Below are 25,577 nucleotides of genomic sequence, written 5' to 3' on the forward strand. Positions count from 1 at the left end.
AGCGGCTGACATCAGCTGCAGAAGGGGGCTACAGACCCTGAACCTCAGGGCGAAAAGTCACTCCTGTAAATACAGGTGAGTAGGTAATCACGGTGATAGGTGAGAGGACCCTCCCTTAGAAAGCCCCCCCGTAAAGACCCCATCCTAAGACCTCATTTGTAAAAAGTATTGCTGGTGAGAAAAGGGGTCCCAGAGACCCTCCTCAACCCAAGGAACCCCCAGACGCGTTTCCTGAATAAGAAATGTAGTAGGAACCACCATGGGACTATGCCACAGAAGACGCTGTTGTTGGAGCCTCACATGATGGGCAAGAAATGCTGAAAAACAGAGGGCTCTGTGGTTAAGAGGAGGGAGACCACGCAAATAATTTGGGGGTGTCTTCAGTTTTGTCCAGGGATCTGGATCTTATGACTTTTACTTTGAACAACCATATCTGCATCTGTGAATACCCAGTATCCACATCTCTTTGTCTTTTTTAAAAATAAATTTATTTATTTATTTATTTTTGGCTGCGTTGGGTCTTCGTTGCTGTGTGTGGGCTTTCTCTAGTTGCGGTGAGCAGGGGCTACTCCTTGTTGCAGTGGCTTCTCTTGTTGTGGAGCGTGGGCTCTAGGCGTGTGGGCTTCAGTAGTTGCGGCACATGGGCTCAGTAGTTGTGGCACGTGAGCTCAGTAGTTGTGGCTCGCGGGCTCTAGAGTGCAGGCTCAGTAGTTGTGGCACATGGGCTTAGCTGCTCTGCGGCATGTGGGATCTTCTCGGACCAGGGCTCGAACCTGTGTCGCCTGCATTGGCAGGCAGATTCTTAACCACTGCGCCACCAGGGAAGTCCCATCTTTGTCTTTTTTTTAATTTAATTTTTATTTTATATTGGAGTATAGTTGATTTTCAATGTTGTGTTAGCTTCAGGTGTACAGCAAAGTGATTCAGTTATACATATACATACATCCATTCTTTTTCAGATTCTTTTCCCATATAGATTATTATAGAATATTGAGTAGAGTTCCCTGTGCTATACAGTAGGTCCTTGGTGATTATCTATTTTATATATAGTATGTCTCTTTATCTTTGAGACAACCAGTATCTGCATCTGTAAATAACCAATATTGGCATGCCTTTGTCTCAGGACTTTCTTTGAAGCTGAGACAGGCCCAGGGAGTGAATTCCCCTGTGAGAGCAGCCCTCCACCAAAGATTGCTGGGAGTAGGTGGATGAATTCCCCAGCTCCCTTGCCCCTCCTCCCAGATCCTCTGAGGTGTGAGCTCTACACAGGCTCCCAGAGAGGCTGAACCCAGCTGCCCGCAGCGGGTAACCTGCTTGACCCTTCATTCTTCCTTGTCTCCCCACCCTTGTCCCCCACCCACACTTCTGGAGTCACTTCCCAGATGAAGTACTTGCACCTGAATCCTTGTTTCACGGTCAATATGGAGGCACACCAAACTAAGACAGGGGTGTTCCCAACTATTCCTAGAGCAGAGACGGGTCTATTAGGTTGGGCTGACCTCCTTTTCTACCATCAACAAATGCATATCTGAACACGTCCTGTGTGCTGGGCAAAGCAATACCTGAGGTCCTCCTTGCCCCACGGAGCTGATGTGGGAGAAAAATGTTTAACCAAAAAAGGCACACAGAGAATGAATCCGTCACAGGTGTCATGCATTCTTAGAGAGAGCAGGGGCAAACAACAGCTCTGAGGGCACACAGCAGGTAGTGTTAACTCGTCTGGGACCCAGGGAGGACCCCGTCTCAAGCTGAGGGCTCATGGGAGAGGAGGAGGAATCTGGTCCGTGGGGGAAGAACTTTCCAGGCTGACGGAATGGCAGAGACGAAGAGCCTGGGGTGGGAAGGAGCTTGGCAAATTCAAAGAATGAGATGGTGCATGGTGGGGATTTGGGTGGTGCCACGAAGCTGAAGTATAGGTGGGGGCCATGCCACGCAACCCCAAAGAACTTTTCATTCATTTAATTCTATTTTTCTTCTCCTCTCCCAACTTTCCGATATTCACTGGCATTCCTAAAACTCCATCCTATAGATCACCAGTCTATTTCACTTTCTTCCTTCTTGGCAGATAAAAGCCATTGGTGAGGGCATGCACAGTAAAATGACAAGCATTTGTGGAGTTTTCATTCACTCACTTCACAAACATTAACTGGGCACTTACAATGTGTCAGGCCCTGTCTAGGTCCTGGGGACACGAGTCATAGGAATCCCTGTTTGCATGGGGGAGGCCGAGAATAAACGCAGTAAATATGCCAGATGTCAGGGTGATGAGTACAAGGGAGAAAAGCAGTGCAGAGAAGGGGGTGCACTGGTAGCGTGGGGCAGGGTGAGGGGAGTGATGGCACACGTATCAATTGGTAAAGGCCAACTGCTCTTCCTGCCTGGCAGGGAAGTAGCTCAGAGCTAAGGATGTTCAGACCAGCATTGCCCAGTAGAACTTTAAGAAGAGCCATGTGTTGGACATAGAGAACAGACTGGTGGTTGCCAAGGGGGAGGGGGTTGAGGGAGGGATGGAGTGGGAGGCTGGGGTTAGCAGATGTAAGCTTTTATATATAGAATGGATGAACAACAAGGTCCTACTGTACAGCACGGAGAAACTATATTCAATATCCTATGACAAACCATAATGGAAAAGAATATGAAAAAAGAGAATGTATATATATGTATAAGTGAATCACTTTGCTGTACTGCAGAAATTAACACAACATTGTAAATCAACTATACTTCAATTAAAAACAGAATAGAAAAAAGGAAAACAAAAAAAGGAAAAAACAAGAAGAGCCATGTGTGAAATTAAAAATTTTCCAGTAGCCACATTAAGAGTCAAAAGAAACAGGTAAAATTAACTTTAATAAATATAGTTTCTTTAACCTGGTGTATCAGAAGCATTATCATTTCAACAGGCAATCAATATGAAAGATTATTCTCAAGACATTTTATCCATTCTTTCCTTCGGAGCATGTCTTTGAAATCTTGGTGCATATTCTACACTTATGGCACATCTCAGCTCAGGTGCTCAATGGCCACACGTGGCCAGTGGTGAATGGACCACACAGCTCAGTTATGGAGAAAGAGTCAGTGGGATAAAGATGTGACGTGAGCCACAGGAATATGTCAGAGGAAAACTCTAGGCAGAGGGACAGTCAGTGCAAAGGTACATGTGAGGAACAGCAAGGAGGCTAGTGTGGCTGGAACTGAGTAAGCCAGGGTGACAGTGGGAGGAGATGAGGCCTGGGGGGTGATGGGGCAGATGGCGCAGGGCCTTGTGGGCCACGGTGAGGACTTTGGCTTTTGCTCCGAGTGAAGTAGGAGCCATGGAGGGTTCTGAGCACTGAAGAGACATGATCTGACTTGTATTAAAATAAGACCCCGGGGCTTCCCTGGTGGCGCAGTGGTTGAGAGTCCGCCTGCTGATGCAGGGGACACGGGTTCGTGTCCCGGTCTGGGAAGATCCCACATGCCGCGGAGCGGCTGGGTCCGTGAGCCATGGCCGCTGAACCTGCGCGTCCGGAGCCTGTGCTCTGCAACGGGAGAGTCCACAACAGCGAGAGGCCCACGTACTGCAAAAAAAAAAAAAAAAAAAAAAGACCCCTCTGGGGGTCAAGGCCAGAAGCTGGGAGACTAGTGGGGAGGTGACGGCCCTGGTCCAGGTGAGAGATGATGGGTTTAGACCCGGTCGTACTGGACACAAGGATAAAGCTGAGATGAACTCAGCTCTGCCCTTAGATGACCATACAGTAAGTGGGTGAGAGATTCAAGTCCTTTTGGCTCCAGGGCTGTAGGAGGCAGGAACGAGGAGGAAATGAATACAGACAGGAGGGCTGGGGACAGCATGATTTTGGAGCCCAAGTCTGAAGAGGCAGCACACCACAAAATGTTACAAAATCTTAGACCTGGAGTTAAACCCTGACCCTGAATTTTCTCATTACATAGCCTTTGCCCTAACTTCTCTGAGCCTCTGAAATGCAGACAATCCAACCTCCCTCCTGCCCAGTGCAATCTTAGCTGGCACCCAAGGTGTACTATCTCCCGACCCCCTCCCTGGATGGATGACAAGGATTTAGGAGGAGAACAGGAGGAGGGGGAAGGCTTCTCAGGCCAAGAATGTCCTACAGAGGCAGAAGGCTTCCCTCAGGATACGTGGTGGGGGGAAACCGGAGGCAGAGAAGGTGGGTCTTGTCGTGTGGACAGTAGGGTCATGTAAGGTTTTGGAGCAGGGGAGGGATGTGATTAGGGTTGGCGTGAGGAAGACAAGCCTGACAGCTGAAAGGACAGATTGGTGGTGATGGAGGGAGGAATTAGGAGGCAGCCACAAGAGTCGACCAGCGTAATGAGGGCTAGAACTAGGACAAAGGCAGTGGGAGTACAAAGGAGGCCCCAATTTATATATAGCTGCCATTGACTGCTGTGCACCAGGAAACTTGCCTGGGCTCATCAAGTCCTCCCTGCATCCCAGCAGTCAGCAGGATGAGTCCCATTTTACAGAGGAGGAAACTGAAGCCCAGATAAGTTACAAATGCATGGAGGTCCACACCACCAAGTAAGAATGTGAACCCAGGACCCCAGGACTCCTGAACCCCAGTTTTCTACCTCACATGGCTTATTGGATGGGGTGGGGGCAATGGTGGGAAAGAAAGGGAAGGGAAGAATGGCTTTCTGATTATGACTGGAACACCAAGTGGTCCATTTATACAACCAGGATTTATTGAGTACCTGCTATGCACCAGCCACTCAGGTAGGACCTGAGGATGCCACCGTGAACAAAGTGACAATGAGTCAAAAAGGATCTTGCTGTGATTGATGTCATAGAGTGTTCTGCCTATGTTTTCCTCTAAGCATTTTATAGTGTCTGGCCTTACATTTAGGTCTTTAATCCATTTTGAGCTTATTTTTGTGTATGGTGTTAGGGAGTGATCTAATCTCATACTTTTACATGTACCTGTCCAGTTTTCCCAGCACCACTTATTGAAGAGGCTGTCCTTTCTCCACTGTACATTCCTGCCTCCTTTATCAAAGATAAAGTGACCGTATGTGCGTGGGTTTATCTCTGGGCTTTCTATCCTGGGAACATATGTATATGTATAACTGATTCACTTTGTTATAAAGCAGAAACTAACACACCATTGTAAAGCAATTATACTCCAATAAAGATGTAAAAAAAAATTAAAATTAAAATTAAAAAAAAAGTGACAATGGGAAAAGACACGGTATGTCAGATAGTGTGCAGCACTATGGAGAACAATACGGCAGCCACCAGGGCTTCCAATGGAAGGATGGAGCATGTGGTGGGAGAGAGGGATTAAGACTGGGCTACCTGAAGGATGGAGTTGTCAACTGAGATGGGGATGATGGAGGAAGGGGGTGGTTTGGAGGAAGGTCAAGAGCTGGATGGTGGACACGTTAAGTTTGGGAAGCCAGTTTTCTGTAATTCCCTCATTAAAACCTTCCAGTGGCTTCTATCAGGCTTAGAATAAAATCCAAACTGTAGCATGACCATAAGACCTTGTGTGACTTTACTCCCACTGACTGCTGTGTGCTATACTCCAAGCACTTTGGCTTTCTGTTCTTCCAATGGGAAAACCTCCTTTCCACCATGGGAATGATATGTTGGCCATCTCTTCTACTTCAAACACTTGCTCCATCCCCTCAACTCTCTCCCTCTTTTCTTAGCTCGCCCTCTTCATATCCTTCAGATTGCACCTCAAATTTTTCTTCTCAGAGAGGATCTCCATGTCCCCTCCAGATAAAGAGAACCTTCACTCTCTGGAATTATATTGTTTATTAAGTTGTATATATTATTCACCTCCTCTTCTAGAATATCAGCTCCAGGAGGTCAGAGACATTTTTTTATTGGGGTATAGTTGTTTTACAATGTTGTGTTCGTTTCTACTGTAGAGCAAAGTGGAGTTCCCTGTGCTATACAGCAGGTTCTCATTAGTTATCTATTTTATACATATTAGTGTATATATGTCAACCCCAATCTCCCAATTCATCCCACTCCCTTGCTGTCCATACGTTTGTTCTCTACGACTGTGCAGAGACTTTTTTTTGGTAGTACCTGCAGCACCTTTCATGACGCAGCAGGTACTCAATGCATATTTGGTGAATGCGTCAGGAGTGGTCGAGGGTCAAGTAAGAATGTGATATCTGGTAGACCAGATATCCCAGGGTAGATAGATAAATGATATCTGGTAGACCAGATATCCCAGGGTAGATAGATAAAATGAAAAAAGCCAAGAATCCCCAATGGAATGTTGGGGAGGGGCAAAAAAAAAAAAGAAAAGAGACAAGTAGAGGAAAGATATTGGTGAAAAAGAGGGAGAAGTCACAGAGGCAGGAGGAGAACTGGCAGAAGAGTGTCATCTCTGAGGGTCAAGCTCAAAAGTGTTTCGAGAAAGGAGAGGTCATTTGTCTCCAGGGCAGCACAGAAATGAGTAAGATGCAAGGGATGAAAAGCATCCATTACACACTGGGGCGTCTCGCCATGGTTGATGGCTGGAGAGAACAAGAGGAGAGGAAGTGGAAACAAGAGCCTGGGTATGAGAAGAGAGTCTTTTCAGGGTGGAAGAGAACTGAGTATGTTTATGTGTCAAGAGAGAAAAGTCGATGATGTATCCCTTGGCCTTTAGAGCCATGTTGCCTGATACAGTAACCATTAGCTACATATAGTTATTTAAATATACATTTATAACTAAATTAGACATTCAGTTCCTCAGTCACATTAGTCACACTTACACATAACTATTTAAATTAGTCACACTTACACATAACTATTTAAATATATTATTAATTTAATTTAAATTAAATGAGAACTTCAGTTCCTCAGTCGACTTTTAAGTGCTTCACAGCCACATGTGGACAGTCGCATACAAAGAACATTTCCATCATTGTAGAAAGTTCCATTGGATGGTGTTTAATCCATGCTCTAGCATGTACCCCCACTAGGGCAGGAATTTTCATCTGTTTTGCTCACAGCTGTATCCCCAGGACCTAAAACTGTGCCTAGAATAGAGTAGGTGCTCAATAAATGTTTGTTGAATGAATGAATGAATAAATAATGAAGTGAAATGTAGGAAAGCATAGTGATAACTAATAGACTATATTCCAGAAGAGATGGAAGGCTGTGTAGATGACAGGACTTGTCTTAAATTAGGAAAAAATCAGGGAAGACACAGATGGTTGTCTACTCGATAGACAATCCCGCCCCCTCCCTTGCTAATGGAGCCCACCTTCCATCAAAGAGGCAGAAAATACCCAATAGTCTCTTTCTCCCAGGATTCCTTGCAATGGGAGCACGGGTCACATGACCCAGTCTTATGCTTAACAGGATCTGAGTGAAAGTCTACTGGGTGCTTCTGGGAAAGCGTTTCTCTTCTTTGAGAAGAGTCACAGGGCAGGAGACAGCCCTTCCTCTTCTTTGGCCAGATGCTTTTGTGCCTGCACAGGATGGCTGGGTAGACATCTTGGAACTGTGAGTAGTAAAGGTTACCAAGAAAAGTCCTTACACTGAAGATGGCAGAGTGGAAAGATGGAAAGGATTCCTTGGAGACACTGCTGAGCTGCAGAACCAACACTGCAACCAAGCTCCCAGCCTGCAGACTTCTTGTAATGTGGATAACAAACACTCTTCCTAGCAGTTAAGAGCCAGAGAGCCCTGGTTCCAATCCCAGTTCTGCCAATCACTAGCTGTGTGGCCTTGGGCGAGATACTCAACTTCTCTGTGCCTCAGTTTCCTGAGCTGTAGAATGGGGATGATCATAGTACTTCCCTTTATAGGTGTGGGAATTTAGGTGATATGCTTAGCACTGTGCTTGGAATTTAGTCAGTTCTATATAAATGTTTGCTATCATCATCGTCATCATTTAAATTTTTATTTCGTTACTTTTGCCCCTAAGTTATACCAGAACTGACTGATCAACGAACCAACATTCATTGAGTTTATTCTCTTTGCCAGGTATATGCTAATGGCCTTACATACTGAGGTCCCATTTTATGCCTCAGCATCTTTACCAGGTGAATGCTCTACACTCAGTTCATTGACAGGGGAACCGAGACACTGAGGGGTTAACTACTTGCCTACAGTCACACAGCTAACATGTGGTGCCTATATCCTGAGTCTGGCTTTGCTACATCTAGGGAGCCTAGGGCCCAGCGAGAGCCCCAGACTGCTGCCCCTGGTTAACTCCACCACACCCACTTACCCTCTCCTGGGACCTCAGCCATTATACCTCCACTAACTTAATTGTAAGAAGGAGCTAGATTTTTCTCTAGCTGGCTGGAAATCAGAATGTCAATAAATATTTGCAGAGGAGCAACTACTATGTGCCAGGTGGGTGAGGAGGGGAACATGTGCAAAGGCCCTGGGGCTGGAGAGACCTTATGGTGAAGAGTGAAGTTACCAGATGAGAGGGAGGGGCAGGGGACAGGAGAATGAGAAGGAGATGTCAGCGTGGTTGGAAAGCAGGGGAGGGGGGGGGATGTCATCAAACCCCTGACCTCTGGTTAGAAGAAGCATATGCCCACACTATCCACAATAGCCAAGACATGGAAGCAACCTAAATGTCCATCGACAGATGCATGGATTAAGAAGATGTGGAATATATACACAATGGAATATTACTCAGCCATAAAAAAAGAATGAAATAATGCCATTTGCAGCAACATGGATGGATCCAGAGATTATCACACTAACTGAAGTAAGCCAGACAGAGAAAGACAAATATCATACGACAATATATCACTTATATGTGGAATCTAAAAAATGATACAAATAAACTTATTTACAAATCATAAATAGATCCACAGACATAGAAAACAAACTTACGGTTACCAAAGGGGAAAGGAAGGAGAAGGATATATTAGGAGTTTGGGATTAACATATACACACTATATATATAAAATAGATAAACAACAAGGACCTACAGTATAGCACAGGGAACTATACTCAATGTTTTTTAATAACCTATAAGGGAAAAGAATCTGAAAAAGAATACATATGTGTGTGTGTGTGTGTGTGTATATATATATATATATATGTAAGAATGTATATACATACATATATGTGTATAACTGATTCACTTTACTGTACCCCTGAAACTAACACAACACTGTACATCAACTATACTTCTATAAAAAAATTTTTTTTAATTAAAAAAAGAAGCACCTGCCCTCATAGATCTGGGTCCAATCTTCCTGAGATGAGTATTTAGGAGCATAACTACTGCCCATACAGTCTATATTCTTGCCATTCATAGATTTTTCAAATCTTCTTCAAGTTCATTCTTGTATCACCTAGATTTTAGCTTCTCTTGGTAAAACTATTTCTAAAATTCCTTTTTTAAACCCTGAATTGCAGAAAGTTGAGATAATCACTTTTTCAGTTCATGGCATAGCTTCGCCTTTGGTCTGTGCAATACCCCTCTCTTGTTTGTTCGTTCGTTCATTCATCATTCATTCCTTTTTATCTCCATATTCTACTTTCATTCTTTTTCCCTGAGACATTTCTCTGAGACTGATATGTCTAATTTTGTCTTATTGGAGTGCATTCTTGTAAAACGTGTTTTATTTTGAGTGCATATATTTTAAATTTACACGAATGGCATGAAGTTAGGAATATTCTGTTGTTCTCTGTTTTCAGCCAATGAAAACAGAACAGCAGACGTACATTCTGGGGCTCTCACTGGTCCCCAGGCTCCCTAGGTGCAGCCGCCACATCCCACCTCCCCATCCCCCAGGGACAGACACCAGCCGGCCTCCAGATCCTCTTCCACAGATGGCGATGGAGTGAATATGCCCATACTCAATCCTTACAGACCCGGTGGAAGTCTCCCTGAGATGGGTGGCTGGGAGCATAACTGTTGGTGGGTCTGGACTTAACTGGACTAGGCACTGCCGATGACCCTCCAGAGTGGCCACGCCCCCATGAGTGGGGAGGATCTTCCTCTGTCCCCAAATCCCACTAACCCTTGACTTAACCACCTTTCTAATTTTTTCCACTCTAAGAGGCATGCAGAGATACTCACTGTTCTTATTTTCATCTTTCTGATTACAAGCGATTTTGAGTACCATGTCATCTACTGGTTTGCTTTTCAGACTTCTCTTCCCTAACCTGTCTGATCACATTTTTTGCCTGCTTTCTTCTTGGGGTTGCTGTGTTATTTTTGGTTTTGGTTATTATTATTAGTTTTATTGAAGTATAGTTGATTTACAATGTTGTGTTAATTTCTGCTGTACAGCAAAGTGATTCAGTATATATATATATATATATTCTTTTTCATATTTTTTCCATTATGGTTTATTAAAGGATATTGAATATAGTTCCCTGTGCTATACAGTAGTACCTTGTTGTTTACTCAGTCTACGTATAATAGTTTGCATCTTCTAGTCCCAAACTCCCAATCCAACCCTCCCCCGATCCCCCCACTTGGCAGGGGTTGCTGTGTTATTGTTGTTGACTATTTCCCCCTATAATCTTGATCAGTGCTGCCCAATATGGTAGCCATCGGTTGCATGTGGATACTGAGCTCCCGAAATATGGCCAGTGTGAGTGAGAAGCTGAGTTTTAAATTGTATTTACTTTTAATTCATTTCCATTAAAAGTAGTCACATGTCACAGAGAACACATTTGTGGCTGCCAAGGGAGAGAGGGGGTAGGAGAGGGATGGATTAGGAGTTTGGGATTAGCAGGTTCAAATTATTATATATAGAATGGATAAACAACAAGGTCCTACTGTATAGCACAGGGAACTATATTCAATATCCTCTAATAAACCATAATGGAAAAGAAAAAAAAAGTCACATGTGCCTAGGGGTCCCGTAATGAGCGGCTGTGAGCTATTAATCCCTGGTCACTTTTTTTTCTACCATCCATCCTATGCACTATTTACAAACACTACTTTAGTTCTTACCACAAGTCAGGTGTTATTTTAAATGATTATAAATATTAACTCATTTCAAACTCCTAACAGCCCATAGGTAGATGCTCTTCTCTCCATTTTATCGATGAGAAAACTGAGGCACAGAGAGGTGGAGTAACTTGCTCAAGGATTTGTAGGACATTGTACAGCTAGGATCTGGATGTGGGAACCAAAGTGTCCCCATTATGTCCTTATTTGAATAGAACATCTTAGTTTTCATATAATCAAGTTTTTTTTTGCTTGTTTGTTTGTTTTGCTTTAGAGTTTGTGCTTTTAAATTTGAGAAGTCCTTCCCCCTCCCTGGGTGGCACAGATATTCTCCTGCCTTTTCTCCCTTAATGTGAAGTTCTTACCACTCACACAATGTCCTCTCAAGTGCCTTAACATTTGCATGGAACAGTTCTTCCTCTTATTTGTCTTTATTTGAAGTAGAGGATGGCACAAAAGGGCACGTTTCTATTTTGGGTGATTCCTGAAGCTGTGTTAAAGTGCAGTGTTTTCTTAAATAAAAAGGAGCAGAAGCAGATGCAAAAGCCCCAGAAGGTGCAAGGTAAGTGATTCTAGAAAAGACGAGGGCCACAGAGGGGTGGGTTTGCTGGGGACAAAAAGCGGATAGATGTTGAGTGAAGGTCTGTGGATTTGGAGATGAGCAGGTCGTGGTGGGCCTCCTGAAGGGCCTTATTGCATTGCATTGCTGATTGCAAGGCTGAAGGAGGCGGGGGAAGAGAAACCTCTCCTTGAGAGACTGAGATGAGAAGAGGGGGGAAGAGAATGTGGCAACTTGAGGGAGGTGGGGGCAGAGTGTCCTCCAAATAGAGGAGATCTGTCCAAGTTTGCAAGCAAAGAGCATTGTGTCCCCAGAGAAGGAGAGCCTGAAGATCCAAACGAGATATCTGATGGAGTAAAGTTCTCAAGGAAATGGATAACTATGTTTTCAATTTAATTCCCAGACATTTAGTGGGCACCTCCTACAGGAGAGGCACTTGTGGAGCAAAATAAAAACAAAAGCTAAACTCTCGCCCGCAGCTGGTGGGCATTGCAATTGGTTCCACCACTTGGGAAAATTGTTAGGCAGTTTCTGCCAAAGCTAAACAGATTCCACCCCATGACCCAGAAATTCCACCCAGGAATACCTCCCATAGAAATGGGAGCTGTGGTCACTGAATGACAAGTAGGAGTGTCAACAGTACTTTTTTCTGTAATAGCCCCAGAGTGGAAAGTATCCAAATGCCGATCACCAGCATAGTAGATAAACAGCCATGAGAATGAATGACCTACAGCTACAGCTACAACATGGATGGATCCCACACATACAATGTCAAGGGAAAGAAGCCAATGAGAGCACACCTTATGATCCCATGTGTTTACAATTCAAGAATAAGCAAGATCACCCGCCAGGGCGGGTGGGGGCTGGGAGCTGAGGCTCGGACTTCGGAGGTCGGATCCCAGGGAGAGGACTGGGGTTGGCGGCATGAACACGGCCTGAAGGGGGCTAGTGTGCCACAGCTAGCCGGGAGGGAGTCTGTGGAAAAGTCTGGAACTGCCTAAGAGGCAAGAGACCATTGTTTTGGGGTGCGTGAGGAGAGGGGATTCAGAGCACCACCTAAACGAGCGCCACAGACAGGTGCCAGCTGTGGCTATCAGCACGAACCCCAGAGATGGGCATGAAACGCTAAGGCTACTGCTGCAGCCACCAAGAAGCCTGTGTGCGAGCACAGGTCACTATCCACAACTCTCCTCCTGGGAGCCTGTGCAGCCCGCCACGGCCAGGGTCCTGTGATCCAGGGACAACTTCCCCAGGAGAACACATGTCATGCCTCAGGCTGTTGCAACGTCATGCAGGCCTCTGCCACCAAAGGCTCGCCCTGCATCCGTACCCCTCCCTCCCCCCGGCCTGAGTGAGCCAGAGACCCCGAATCAGCTGCTCCTTTAACTCCGTCCTGTCTGGGCAGGGAACAGAGGCCCTCAGGTGACCTACACGCAGAGGCGGGGCCAAATCCAAAGCTGAACCCCAGGAGCCATGCGAACAAAGAAGAGAAAGGGAAATCTCTCCCAGCAGCCTCAGGAGTAGCGGATTAAATCTCCACAATCAACTTGATGTACCCTGCATCTGTGGAATACCTGAATAGACAACGAATAAACGCCCAAAATTGAGGCAGTGGACTTTGGGAGCAACTGTAGACTTGGAGTTTGCTTTCTGCATCTGATTTGTTTCTAGTTTTATGTTTATCTTAGTTTAGAATTTAGAGCTTATTATCACTGGTAGATTCGTTTATTGATTTGGTTGCTCTCTACCTTTTTAAAAAATATATATACATATTTTTTCCTTTTTCTCTTTTTCTGAGTGTGTATGTGTACGCTTCTTTGTGTGATTTTGTCTGTATAGCTTTGCTTTTACCATTTGTCCTAGGGTTCTGTCTGTCCTTTTTTTTTTTTTTTTTTATAGTTTTTAGCACTTGTTATCATTGGTGGATATGTTTTTTGCTTTGGTTGCTCTTTTCTATCTTCCTTATTTTTAAATTACTTAAAAAAATTTTAATAATATTTTAATTTTTTAAATTTTAATAACTTATTTTATTTTAATTATTATTTTTCTTTATTTTTTTCCCCTCCCTTTTCTTCTGGGCCGCATGGCTGACAGGGTCTTGGTGCTCTGGCGGGTGTCAGGCCTGAGCCTCTGAGGTGGGAGAGCCAAGTCCAGGACATTGGTCCACCAGAGACCTCCCAGCCCCATGTAATATCAAATGGTGAAAGCTCTACCAGAGATCTCCATCTCAATGCTAAGACCCAGCTTCACTTGACAACCAGCAAGCTACAGTGCTGGACACGCTATGCCAAACAACTAGCAAGACAGGAACACAACCCCACGCATTAGCAGAGAGGCTGCCTGAAATCATAAGTTCACAGACACCCCAAAACACACCACCGGACGCAGTCCTGTCCACCAGAAAGAGAAGATCCAGCCTCATCCACCAGAACACAGGCACCAGTCCTCTCTACCTGGAGGCCTACATAACACACTGAACCAACCTTACCCACTGGGGGCAGACACCAAAAACAATGGGAACCACGAACATGCAGTCTGAGAAAAGGAGACCCCAAACACAGTAAGTTAAGCAAAATGAGAAGACAGAGAAGCACACAGCAGATGAAGGAGCAAGGCAAAAACCCAGCAGACCAAACAAATGGAGAGGAAATAGGCAGTCTACCTGAAAAAGAATTCAGAGTAATGATTGTAAAGATGATCCAAAATCTTGGAAACAGAATGGAGAGAATACAAGAAATGTTTAACAGGGACCTAGAAGAATGAAAGAGAAAACAAACAATGATGAGCAACAAAATAAATGAAATTAAAAATTCTCTAGAAGGAATCAATGGCAGAAAAACTGAGGCAGAAGAACGGATAAGTGACCTGGAAGATAAAATAGTAGAAATAACTACTGCAGAGCAGAATAAAGAAAAAGAATGAAAACAATTGAGGACAGTCTCAGAGACCTCTGAGACAACATTAAACACAGCAACATTCGAATTATAGGGGTCCCAGAAGAAGAAGAGGAAAAAAAAAGCACTGAGAAAATATTTGAAGAGATTATACTTGAAAACTTCCCTAATGTGGGAAAGGAAATAGTCAACCAAGTCCAGGAAGTGCAGAGAGTCCCATACAGGATAAATCCAAGGAGAAACGCCAAGACACATATTAATCAAACTATCAAAAATTAAATACAAAGAAAAAATATTAAAAGCAGCAAGGGAAAAGCAACAAATAACATACAAGGGAATCCCCATAAGGTTAACAGCTGATCTTTCAACAGAAACTCTGCGAGCCAGAAGGGAGTGGCAGGACATATTTAAAGTGATGAAAAGGAAAAATTTACAACCAAGATTACCCTACCCAGCAAGGATCTCATTCAGATTCGACGGAGAACTTAAAACCTTTACAGACAAGCAAAAGCTAAGAGAATTCAGCATCACCAAACCAGCTTTACAACAAATGCTAAAGGAACTTCTCTAGGCAGGAAACACAAGAGAAGGAAAAGATCTACAAAAACGAACACAAAACAACTAAGGAAGTGGTAATAGGAACTTACATATCGATAATTACCTTAAATGTATATGGATTAAATGTTCCAACCAAAAGACATAGACTGGCTGAATAGATACAAAAACAAGACCCATATATATGCTGTCTACAAGAGACCCAGTTCAGACCTAGGGACACATACAGACTGAAAGTGAGGGGATGGAAAAAGATATTCCATGCAAATGGAAATCAAAAGAAAGCTGGAGTAGCACTTCTTATATCAGACAAAATAGACTTTAAAATAAAGATTATTACAAGAGACAAAGAAGGACACTACATAATGATCAAAGGATCAATCCAAGAAGAAGATATAACAATTTTAAACATTTATGCACCCAACACAGGAGCACCTCCATACACAAGGCAAATGCTAACAGCCATAAAAGGGGAAATCGACAGTAACACAATCAGAGTAGGGGACTTTTTAACACCCCACTTTCACCAATGGACAGATCATCCAAAATGAAAATAAATAAGGAAACTTATTAAAAGTAACTATATGCCAAAAAAATGGACAACCTGGAAGAAATGGACAAATTCTTAGAAAAGCACAACCTTCTGAGACTGAACCAGGAAGAAATAGAAAATATAAACAGACCAATCACAAGCACTGAAATTGAGACTGTGATTAAAAATCTTCCAACAAACAAAAGCCCAGGACCAGATGGCTTCCCAGGCAAATTCTATCAAACATTTAGAGAAGAGCTAACACCTATCCTTCTTATACTCTTCCAAAATATAACAGAGGGAGGAACACTCCCAAACTCATTCTACGAGACCACCATCACCCTGATACCAAAACCAGACAAAGATATCACAAAGAAAGAAAACTACAGGCCAATATCACTGATGAAGATAGATGCAAAAGTCCTCAACAAAACACTAGCAAACAGAATCCAACAGCACATCAAAAGGATTATACAACCATGATCAAGTGGGGTTTATCCCAGTAATGCAAGGATTCTTCAATATACACAAATCAATCAATGTGATACACCATATTAACAAATTGAAGGATAAAACCATATGATAATCTCAACAGATGCAGAAAAAGCTTTCAACAAAATTCAACACACATTAATGATAAAAGCTCTCCAGAAAGTAGGCATAGAGGGAACCTACCTCAACATAATAGAGGCCATATATGACAAACCCACAGCCAACATTGTTCTCAATGGTGAAAAACTGAAACCATCTCCACTAAGATAGGAACAAGACAAGGTTTCCCACTCTCACCACTATTATTCAACATAGATTTGGATTTTTTAGCCAGAGCAATTAGAGATGAAAAAGAAATAAAAGGAATCCAAATCGGAAAAGAAGAAGTATAGCTGTCACTGTTTGCAGATGACGTGATACTAAATATAGAGAATCCTAAAGATGCTACCAGAAAACTACTAGAGCTAATCAATGAATTTGGTAGAGTAGCAGGATACAAAATTAATGTACAGAAATCTCTTGCATTCCTATACACTAATGATGAAAAATCTGAAAGAGAAATTAAGGAAACACTCCCATTTACCATTGCAACAAAAAGAATAAAATATCTAGGAATAAGCCTAACTAAGGAGACAAAAGACCTGTATGCAGAAAACTATAAGCCACTGATGAAAGAAATTAAAGATGGTACAAACAGATGGAGAGATATACCATGTTCTTGGATTGGAAGAATCAACATTGTGAAAATGACTATACTACCCAAAGCAATCTACAAGTTCAATGCAATCTCTATCAAACTACCAATGGCATTTTTCACAGAACTCGAACAAAAAATTCCACAATTTGTATGGAAACACAAAAGACCCCGAATAGTCAAAGCAACCTTGAGAGAGAAAAATGGAGCTGGAGGAATCAGGCTCCCAGACTTCAGACTACACTAAAAAGTTACAGTAATCAAGACAGTATGGTACTGGCACAAAAACAGAAATATAGATCACTGGAACAGGATAGAAAGTCCAGAGATAAACCCACACACAGAGGGTCACCTTGCTTTTGATAAAGAAGGCAAGAATACACAATGGAGAAAAGACAGTCCCTTCAATAAGTGGTGCTGGGAAACCCGGACAGCTACACATAAAAGAACACTCCCTAACGCCATACACAAAAATAAACTCAAAGTGGATTAAAGACCTAAATGTAAGGCCAGACACTATAAAACTCTTAGAGGAAAACATAGGCAGAACACTCTATGACATAAATCACAGTAAGATCCTTTTTGACCCACCTCCTAGAGAAATGGAAATAAAAACAAAAATAAACAAATGAGACCTAATGAAACTTAAAAGCTTTTGCACAGCAAAGGGAAGCATAAGCAAGACGAAAAGACAACCCACAGAATGGGAGAAAATATTTGCCAACGAAGCGACTGACAAAGGATTAATCTCCAAAATTTAGAAGCAGCTCATTCAGCTCAATATCAAAAGAACAAACAACCCATTCCAAAAATGGGCAGAAGACCTAAATAGACATTTCTCCAAAGAAGATATACAGATTGCCAACAAACACATGAAAGAATGCTCAACATCACTAATCACTAGAGAAATGCAAATCAAAAGTACAATGAGGTATCAGCTCACATCAGTCAGAATGGCCATCATTAAAATCTACAAACAATAAATGCTGGAGAGGGTGTGGAGAAAAGGGAACACTCTTGCACTGTTGGTGGGAATGTGAATTGGCTCAGCCACTATGGAGAACAGTATGGAGGTTCCTTAAAAAACTAAAAATAGAACTACCATACGACCCAGCAATCCCACTACTGGGCATATACACTGAGAAAGCCATAATTCAAAAAGAGTCATGTACCACAATGTTCATTGCAGCTCTACTTACAGTAGCCAGGACATGGAAACAACCTAAGTGTCCATCGACAGATGAATGGATAAAGAAGATGTGGCACATATATACAATGGAATATTACTCAGCCATAAAAAGAAACGAAATTGATTTATTTGTAGTGAGGTGGATGGACCTAGAGACTGTCATACAGAGTGAAGTAAGTCAGAAAGAGAAAAACAAATACCATATGCTAACACATATATATGGAATCTAAAAAAAAAAAAAAAGGTCATGAAGAACCTAGGGGCAGGACGGGAATAAAGACACAGACCTACTAGAGAATGGACTTGAGGAAACGGGGAGGGGGAAGGGTAAACTGGGACAAAGTGAGAGAGTGTCATGGACATATATACACTACCAAATGTAAAATAGATAGCTAGGGCTTCCCTGGTGGCGCAGTGGTTGAGAGTCCGCCTGCCGATGCAGGGACACGGGTTCGTGCCCCGGTCCGGGAAGATCTCACATGCCGCGGAGCGGCTAGGCCCGTGAGCCATGGCCGCTGAGCCTGCGCGTCCGGAGCCTGTACTCTGCAACGGGAGAGGCCACAACAGTGAGAGGCCCGCGTACCGCAAAAAAAACCACAAAAAGATAGCTAGTGGGAAGCAGCCGCATAGCACAGGGAGATCAGCTCGATGCTTTATGTCCACCTAGAGGGGTGCGATAGGGTGGGTGGGAGGGAGACCCAAGAGGGACGAGATATGGGGATATATGTATGTGTAGAGCTGATTCGCTTTGTTATACAGCAGCAACTAACATAAAATTGTAAAGCAATTATACTGCAGTAAAGGTGTTAAAAAAAAAAAAAAGAAGCAGCAAGAATAATCTATGCTGTACCATAGCAGGATGGGGTTACTGGCAACTGGAGGTGAACGAGAGGGTTTCTGGAGCTTAAGGATGTTCTGTTTCTTGAATTGTGTGCTGGTTACATGAGTACGTTCGGTTGTTGAAAATTATTCAAACTGTATTCATATACATGTGATTTTCTCTTTGTACGTTCTTCTTCTAAATATAAAGCTAAAACCCACAGATTTAGAAAGAAGCTAACATTTGTTCAGTGCTTGCTGTGGGTCAGGTGCTGTGCATTATTTTATCCAATCCTCATGATGACCCTATGAGGTAGGGTAGAAAGAATCTGGTATACTTTCCAGATCAGAGAGGTTAAATCAGTGCTCCAAGCTCACACAGCTAGTACATGGCTGAGCTGGGTTTTGATCCCCTGTTCCATTCACTTCTAACTACTCTGCCATACTTCCCAGGCTTGGGAAAGTGTTGGGACATGGACATCTCTGAGACAGAGGAGAAAAAGGAAACAAAAAAGAGATGATGATCCCAGGAAAATGGAAAGGAAGGGAGTTCATAAAAGTGACTACCAACAACTCAAGAAAAGGTTGGCAAGATCCCAAGGAACCATGGAAAGGTGGGAAGCAGATGTGGGGTGAATTTAATAAGGCATTGACTAATGATGAAGCAGCATTGAGGGATACTGAAGATCCAGCGAAAGGGACACCGTGCAGGAAAGGTTTTCTTGTGCCATTCTGGCCTCAGTGACCATTTCCCAACATGGCAACAATGAACACTTTATACAGTCTTACTTTTCCAGAGCCCCGTTCATGGGCATCATCATCATGGAAGATGAGCTGACTCCCACTTCGATGATGAGCAAACTGAGGTTCCAAGAAGCCAAGTGTCTCCTCTGAGATCACACACTGGTTAAGTTTCAGAGCTGACCCTGAACTGAAGCTTTCTGACTCTACTCTGCCCCAAGGGGTAAAGCCTCTATCCCGGCAAAGCTGCTCATTCAACCTCCCTGCTTCTCCCTCCGCGCCTTTATCCAGAGAATCTCCTCCCCACCGATCTACACTCTGCCCCGCTTCAAAACTGCCTCTTTCACTGTCCAGTCTCACCCCTGACTCCCTTCTATTCCATCTCATAACCTGCAGGGCCTCAGGTTACATCAGAGCCATGCCAGCCCATGAAACTTTCTGTGAACATTTCAGGAACATTCTATTCTGAGCTATCCAATATGGCAGCCAACAGCCATGAATTAAAATGTGACTAAGCAACTAAATTTTTCGTTTGATTTCATTTTCATTGATTTACATTTATATTTAAGTAGCCATGTGTAGCCAGTGGCTACTCTGCTGTATCGTGCAGTTCGATAGTCGCATTATAGAGTGCATCACGTCATCGGGGGCGTGCAGTTGGTCACACATTGGTGTGTGCTGATTATTCCCCGTTTGCCCCCCAGATCCATTCTCTAGCTTGCTCTTGCCCTGCCAGGTCAGCCCTGGGGACTATATCTCCCAGAATACTTGGTTCTGGTTCCTGTTGGGTTGGCCAGTGGGAGGCACCGGTAGAAGATGAGGGAGAGAGGTTGGAGTATTTCTTCCGTACTCTCTCCCTGGTTCTGAGCCTAGTCCTCCCTGTGTGGCTCTGCCTTTATGGGGTTCCAGGAGTGTAGGGACAGCAATGACTTCTTCGCGGGATCTCAACATCCATAACCTGTTTCCTCGACCTGCCCTCACCTCTTAGGGAGTTTCTTCATGACACGCTTTTCATCTGAAACCACTTGGTGGGTGGATTCTGTTTCCTGTTGGGACCTTGACTGATAAAAGGGGGAATGGCTGACCATGAAGCCTGCCCATCTATCTGATGGTTCCTAAAGCCCCCAGTTTCTGAGACAAAGGTCTCTGGAGAGGCAGGATTCAATTCTAGGTTTCCTCACCTCAGGAGGCAGGAATACTCTGCTACCTTTTCCAAATCAGATTTCAAATTAGGGGCAAGACATTCTGCCAGGTTCCTGCTTCACCCCATTTTAAGGCAAGAACAAGTCCTCAGAGCAGGAAGTCCAAGAAACAGGGGGGGTGGGTGGAAGAAGATAGGGGTGTCTCTTAAAGCTGCCCTAAGGTAGGACTTGTAAGGAGGTGACATGGATCAAAATGTGGAGCTTGACTGTCGTGAAGACCCACAGCAGAGACTGCTTTTTGTTTCTTCTTCCTGGGCACTTAGCTAGATTACATTTCCCAGCCTTGCAGGTAGGTGCCTCAGTTTCCTCACTAGGAGAATGGAGAGTTATATAAAAGCTTTTTCTTCTTACAGACAGTGGCAGGATTAAATGTGACCGTTCATGAAAAGCGTTGAGCACACCGCCTGATGTATAGTAAGCCCTCAGGAAGTAGCGGTCACGGTGATCTGAACTTCTCTCCTTCCCCCGGCAAACCAAAAGCTTTGAAACCACCCCTGCTATCCACTCTGACAAATTTCAGGCCCCAAGGTATTGGGAGCCGGGGAGGGGAGAATCAGAGCTTGAGGCTGGGGTTATAGCCAAAGACCAACTCAGGAAAGGCTATCACATTCCCATGATCCTTTTGCTGTCCCAGGAGGGCTCGACACCCCGTTTCTCATTCTGACCTCGGACTAACTCTGCAGGCATTAGCCCTGCTGCTTTGGGGCTCAGATCAGCTGCTTCTGGATCGGGGAGTTCCACTGGGGACCCGGAATTTGGAGGGCCTGGTGGAGTCCTCAGGAGTAACAGAGGGAACAAACTGTAGTTTAATTAAGGGCATCCCACATTTTGTGGGGGTTATTCTTATTAATATAACCAGCCTGGAGGTATGGGTGATTGGACACATGCCTTAGAACTGATTGGGTTTTTCTCCTTCATTAATTAAAATGTGAATCACAGCTGACTCACTGAAGAAGGAAAACGGTCAATGAACAATTCCGACTTCCTCTCTCCTTCCTTGCTTGGAGAGATGAGTCAGCAGAAGTCCGGATCCAAAAATGAGAAGGAAAAAAAAAAAAAAAGCAGAAGAGACGCAGGGCTTGGAGAGCAAGCAGCAAAATGAACCTGAGTCAGTTTATTCTTTGTCTTAGAAGAATGTCCCCAAATTCCCATCCCAAGGCCAATCAGCCAAACCCTCTAGTGAGCATGCCTCTGTTTCTCATTTTTACACAGACCTACAGGCACCCTGAGTTCTAAACAAGTTCTAAACAAGTTCTAAACAAACCTGACAATCTCCTTTCTTGCTTTCTTCAGGCAAAGGCAGGCTCCTCACCATGCCAAGACCACCTCACATCTCCATTCTTCTGCTTCATTTTGCCCACAAAGCCCAAGCTCCCCTTTGAATTCGTACATCATGATCACGTTTCATAAACTAATGGAAGACTGGGGAGCCATGTTGCCCCAGGTCAATAGGAAAGGGCCATGGGGAGCAAGATTAGAAGATTCCAGAAGTGGGGGGACCTTTCAGGATCAGGGCAGCCATGGAGCCTAACGGCTAAAAACATGGCACCTGGAGCCCGGCAGGGTCTAAATCCTGGCTCTGCATAGCCCTGGGAGACTCAGTCCATCTTTCTGAGCCTCAGTTTTCTCATCTATGAAATGGGGATAGTAAAGAAACCTACTCACAGTAGAATATTAAGTAAGCACCCATTAGAAGTTAGCAATGATACTATTCATTAGAAAAAAAATAATCCAGCAATTCCTGCTTTACCCGGAAGGTCAGTAGGATGCATAGTGCTTGGCACACATACTCAAGCAGGTGTGTGTGTGTGTGTGCATGCAATTTCCCCAGTAAAAATGCCTGATCACACATAACATCCCACACTTCACTTTTGATTTCTGCATCATGAATTTTCAAGAGGATTATTTTCATTTTCAATTCCCAGGGGTTTCACCAATTACCCCTGTCTTGATACTTTGATATTCAAACCACTCTCTTAATTTTAAAGAGCTTATGGTGTCTTTGTCCTTGTCAATTTTTAACTAGATGAACAATGTTCGGGTCCCAACTGTTAAATGTCTCCCATCCAAGTACTAACCAGGCCCAACCCTGTTTAGCTTCCGAGATCTGGTGCGTTCAGGGTGGTGTGGTAGTAGATTGTCTGTTAATGACTTAGGGTATGATTTCAGCGGTTTGCTACCGTCATGCTCATGGACTTTATGAAATCCTGCATTTTAAAAATAAGGTTGGTAATTTGAAAGTCACTCTGCCTTGGACTTGCACTATATTGTAGGATAATATTTAACAATCTAGAACAGTGGTTCTCAATCAGGGGCAATTTCAGCTCCCCGGGGATGTTTGGAAATATCTGGAGACATTTTGATGATACAGCTCGGGGGGGGTGCTACTACTGGGGTCTAGTGGGTGGTGGTCAGGGATGCTGCCACACATCCTATAATGAACAAGACAGAAAGAATGATATGGTCCTAAATGTCAACTGTGTTGCTGCTGAGAAAACTCTGATCTAGAACCTTATTAATAAGAATGAGGACCCAAAGGACCACAGTTGCTCTGGGGTGAGATATTTGAATCGGGACTCATTTTTTACAAGTGGTCAGTTCCTTCCCGACCAAAAAGTGGATTATGCCAATTTTTGGACTTCTCTGCCTCCAACTAGCATAATGAATTTGTACTAAGCTTGGGGCTTTGCAGCCAGACTGACCGGATTCCAATTCCAGCTCTGCCACTTCCTGGCTGTGTGACCTTGGGTAAGTTACTTAACTACTCTGGGCTTCAGTTTTACTGTCTATAAAGGGTGGCTAATAATAGTGATCACTGAACAGTAATGTGACATGAGATGAGTTGATACTTGGTACAGTGCGTGGTATACAGTGAGTTGGAGGATGGGTGGGAAGTGAACTAAATCCCTGGTACAAATGTGGTACCAATCTGCCCAATTAAGATTTACATTCCCGGGCTTCCCTGGTGGCGCAGTGGTTGAGAATCTGCCTGCTAATGCAGGGGACACGGGTTCGAGCCCTGGTCTGGGAGGATCACACGTACCACGGAGCAACTAGGCCCGTGAGCCACAACTACTGAGCCTGCACGTCTGGAGCCTGTGCTCCGCAATGGGAGAGGCCACAACAGTGAGTGGCCTGCGCACTGCGATGAAGAGTGGCCCCCACTTGCCACAACTAGAGAAAGCCCTCACACAGAAACGAAGACCCAACACAGCAACAATAAATAAATAAATTAATAAACTCCTACCCCCAACATCTTCTTTAAAAAAAAAAAAAAAAAAAAGACTTACATTCCCCTTCCATCGGGTGGCTGGGAAATGGCTGCCTAGCCAGAAACTACATTTCCCAGCCTTCTTTGAATCTAGGCGGGGCCATGTGACTAAATTCTGGCCAATGGAATGTGAGCAGAAGTGAGGTTCACCACTTCCTGGCCTAGCCTGTAAATACCTCCCACTGCACTCTCCCTTTCACCCACTTGCTGGCTGGATGTGGGCTCTTAGGGTAACCTTAGAAGCCACACGTTGAAGAAGGCAGAGACTCCATCAGCCTTGATGGAGTCTGCATGGAGCAGAAACATACTTGCACCTCCTACCCTTCCACCCCATCCTATCCTTCCACCCCATCCTATCCCTCACAAGTTGTACTTTAGTAGTTTATTTCTCACTCACGTATACTCTTAAGCCAAAGATATTTGGTTTTATTTGTTATAGCAGCTGGTGTTAACTAACACAGCCTCTTCCCTCATCACTGCCTTTTCTCTACCTACCAGCAAATATCATCATCTCCCCACCATCTGACCAGCTTCAAGATGACTCTGGAATCCTTTCCTTCATACCTTCCCTATGACCAGGCAGGTAAGCTGGAGAGAAAGCCCCTACTCCCAGTGGAGGTGGAGAAGGGGGATGGGTTCCCCAGGCTAGGATCTTAGTAAATATATTATATGAGATACAGGAACAACAAGGAACCCAAGGGTCCTGCTTCCTCAACCAAGTTTTGGATCTCAGGCCAATTCATGGGAGCAAGTGAAACTTCCCCCAAATGAAATTCAAACTCATATTAGTACCACCGAATGGCAGTAGTAGATGCCAACACCCTGGTAGACTGCTCAAATAACCTTCCCTATGCAGCCTACCCTGACCATCCCATTGAATACTGCATCCCGTCGTACCCCTACTCAACATTCTTAACTTTCTTTACCCAATTTCACTGTTTTTCTCATGGCAACCCTTCCTTTTAGCACACCACTGTTATAGTATATGCCCCCCGCCAAGATCATAAGAGCGATGAGGTCTCCCCATCACCTAAAACAGTGCCTGGAACATAACAGGTGTTCAATAAATCAATTGATAGATGATAGATAGATAGATAGATAGGTAATAGATAGATAGATATTGATGTAAGTGCTTGCCCTGTGCCTGGAACATTCTAGGAGCTTCACACATACGAACTCATTTTAAGGCTCACAACAGTTTGACAAAGTGTAGATTATAATCACCCCCATTTTACAGATGAAAAAACAGGCTCAGAGAAGGCTCTCAGCCAGGAAGTGAGAGAGCCAGAATCTGAACCCAGATCATTTCGGTCTAGGTCTTCTGTAATTTGCTTTGTTTGAGCCCATGTCACACAGTCAGCTAATCCTGGATGAGCATGAGGGGAACCTAAAGCAGAGCTGTTTATTTATTTTAGTTTGAAAAATATATGATGTGTGAACATGGCTAGGCTCACAAAATTGTAATTGGGGACCATTACAAGGGTGGAGAAGTACGTGTGATCAATCTTGGCCCCTCCACTCACCAGCTGTGTGACCTTAGGGCAGTTAACTTAACCTCTCTGTGCCTCAGTCTTATCATCTATGAAATGGGTTGTTGGGAGGACAAAAATACATTAATATTTGTAAAGTGCACAGAACAGGTTCATAGTCACACGCACACATGGACACACAAATGTGCACATATTCACACACAAGCATAGAAAGGTTAGTAGTAAGTTTCAAGTAAGC

The 25,577-nt window shown here is 43.9% G+C and overlaps 1 protein-coding gene across 2 annotated transcripts in view; it reads right to left on the reverse strand.

Moving 5' to 3' along the window:
* The window catches only part of CACNA1A (calcium voltage-gated channel subunit alpha1 A), a 236,709-nt gene that overhangs the window by 126,601 nt on the left and 84,531 nt on the right, over positions 1-25,577 (reverse strand). The window lies entirely within an intron of this gene.

This window comes from Delphinapterus leucas, unplaced genomic scaffold, assembly GCF_059928025.1.
Source record: "Delphinapterus leucas isolate spDelLeu-1000000601 "Yukka" unplaced genomic scaffold, BTC_Dleu_Yukka2 spDelLeu_asBTCV2_sq25, whole genome shotgun sequence".
In the NCBI taxonomy this organism is placed as follows: domain Eukaryota; kingdom Metazoa; phylum Chordata; class Mammalia; order Artiodactyla; family Monodontidae; genus Delphinapterus; species Delphinapterus leucas.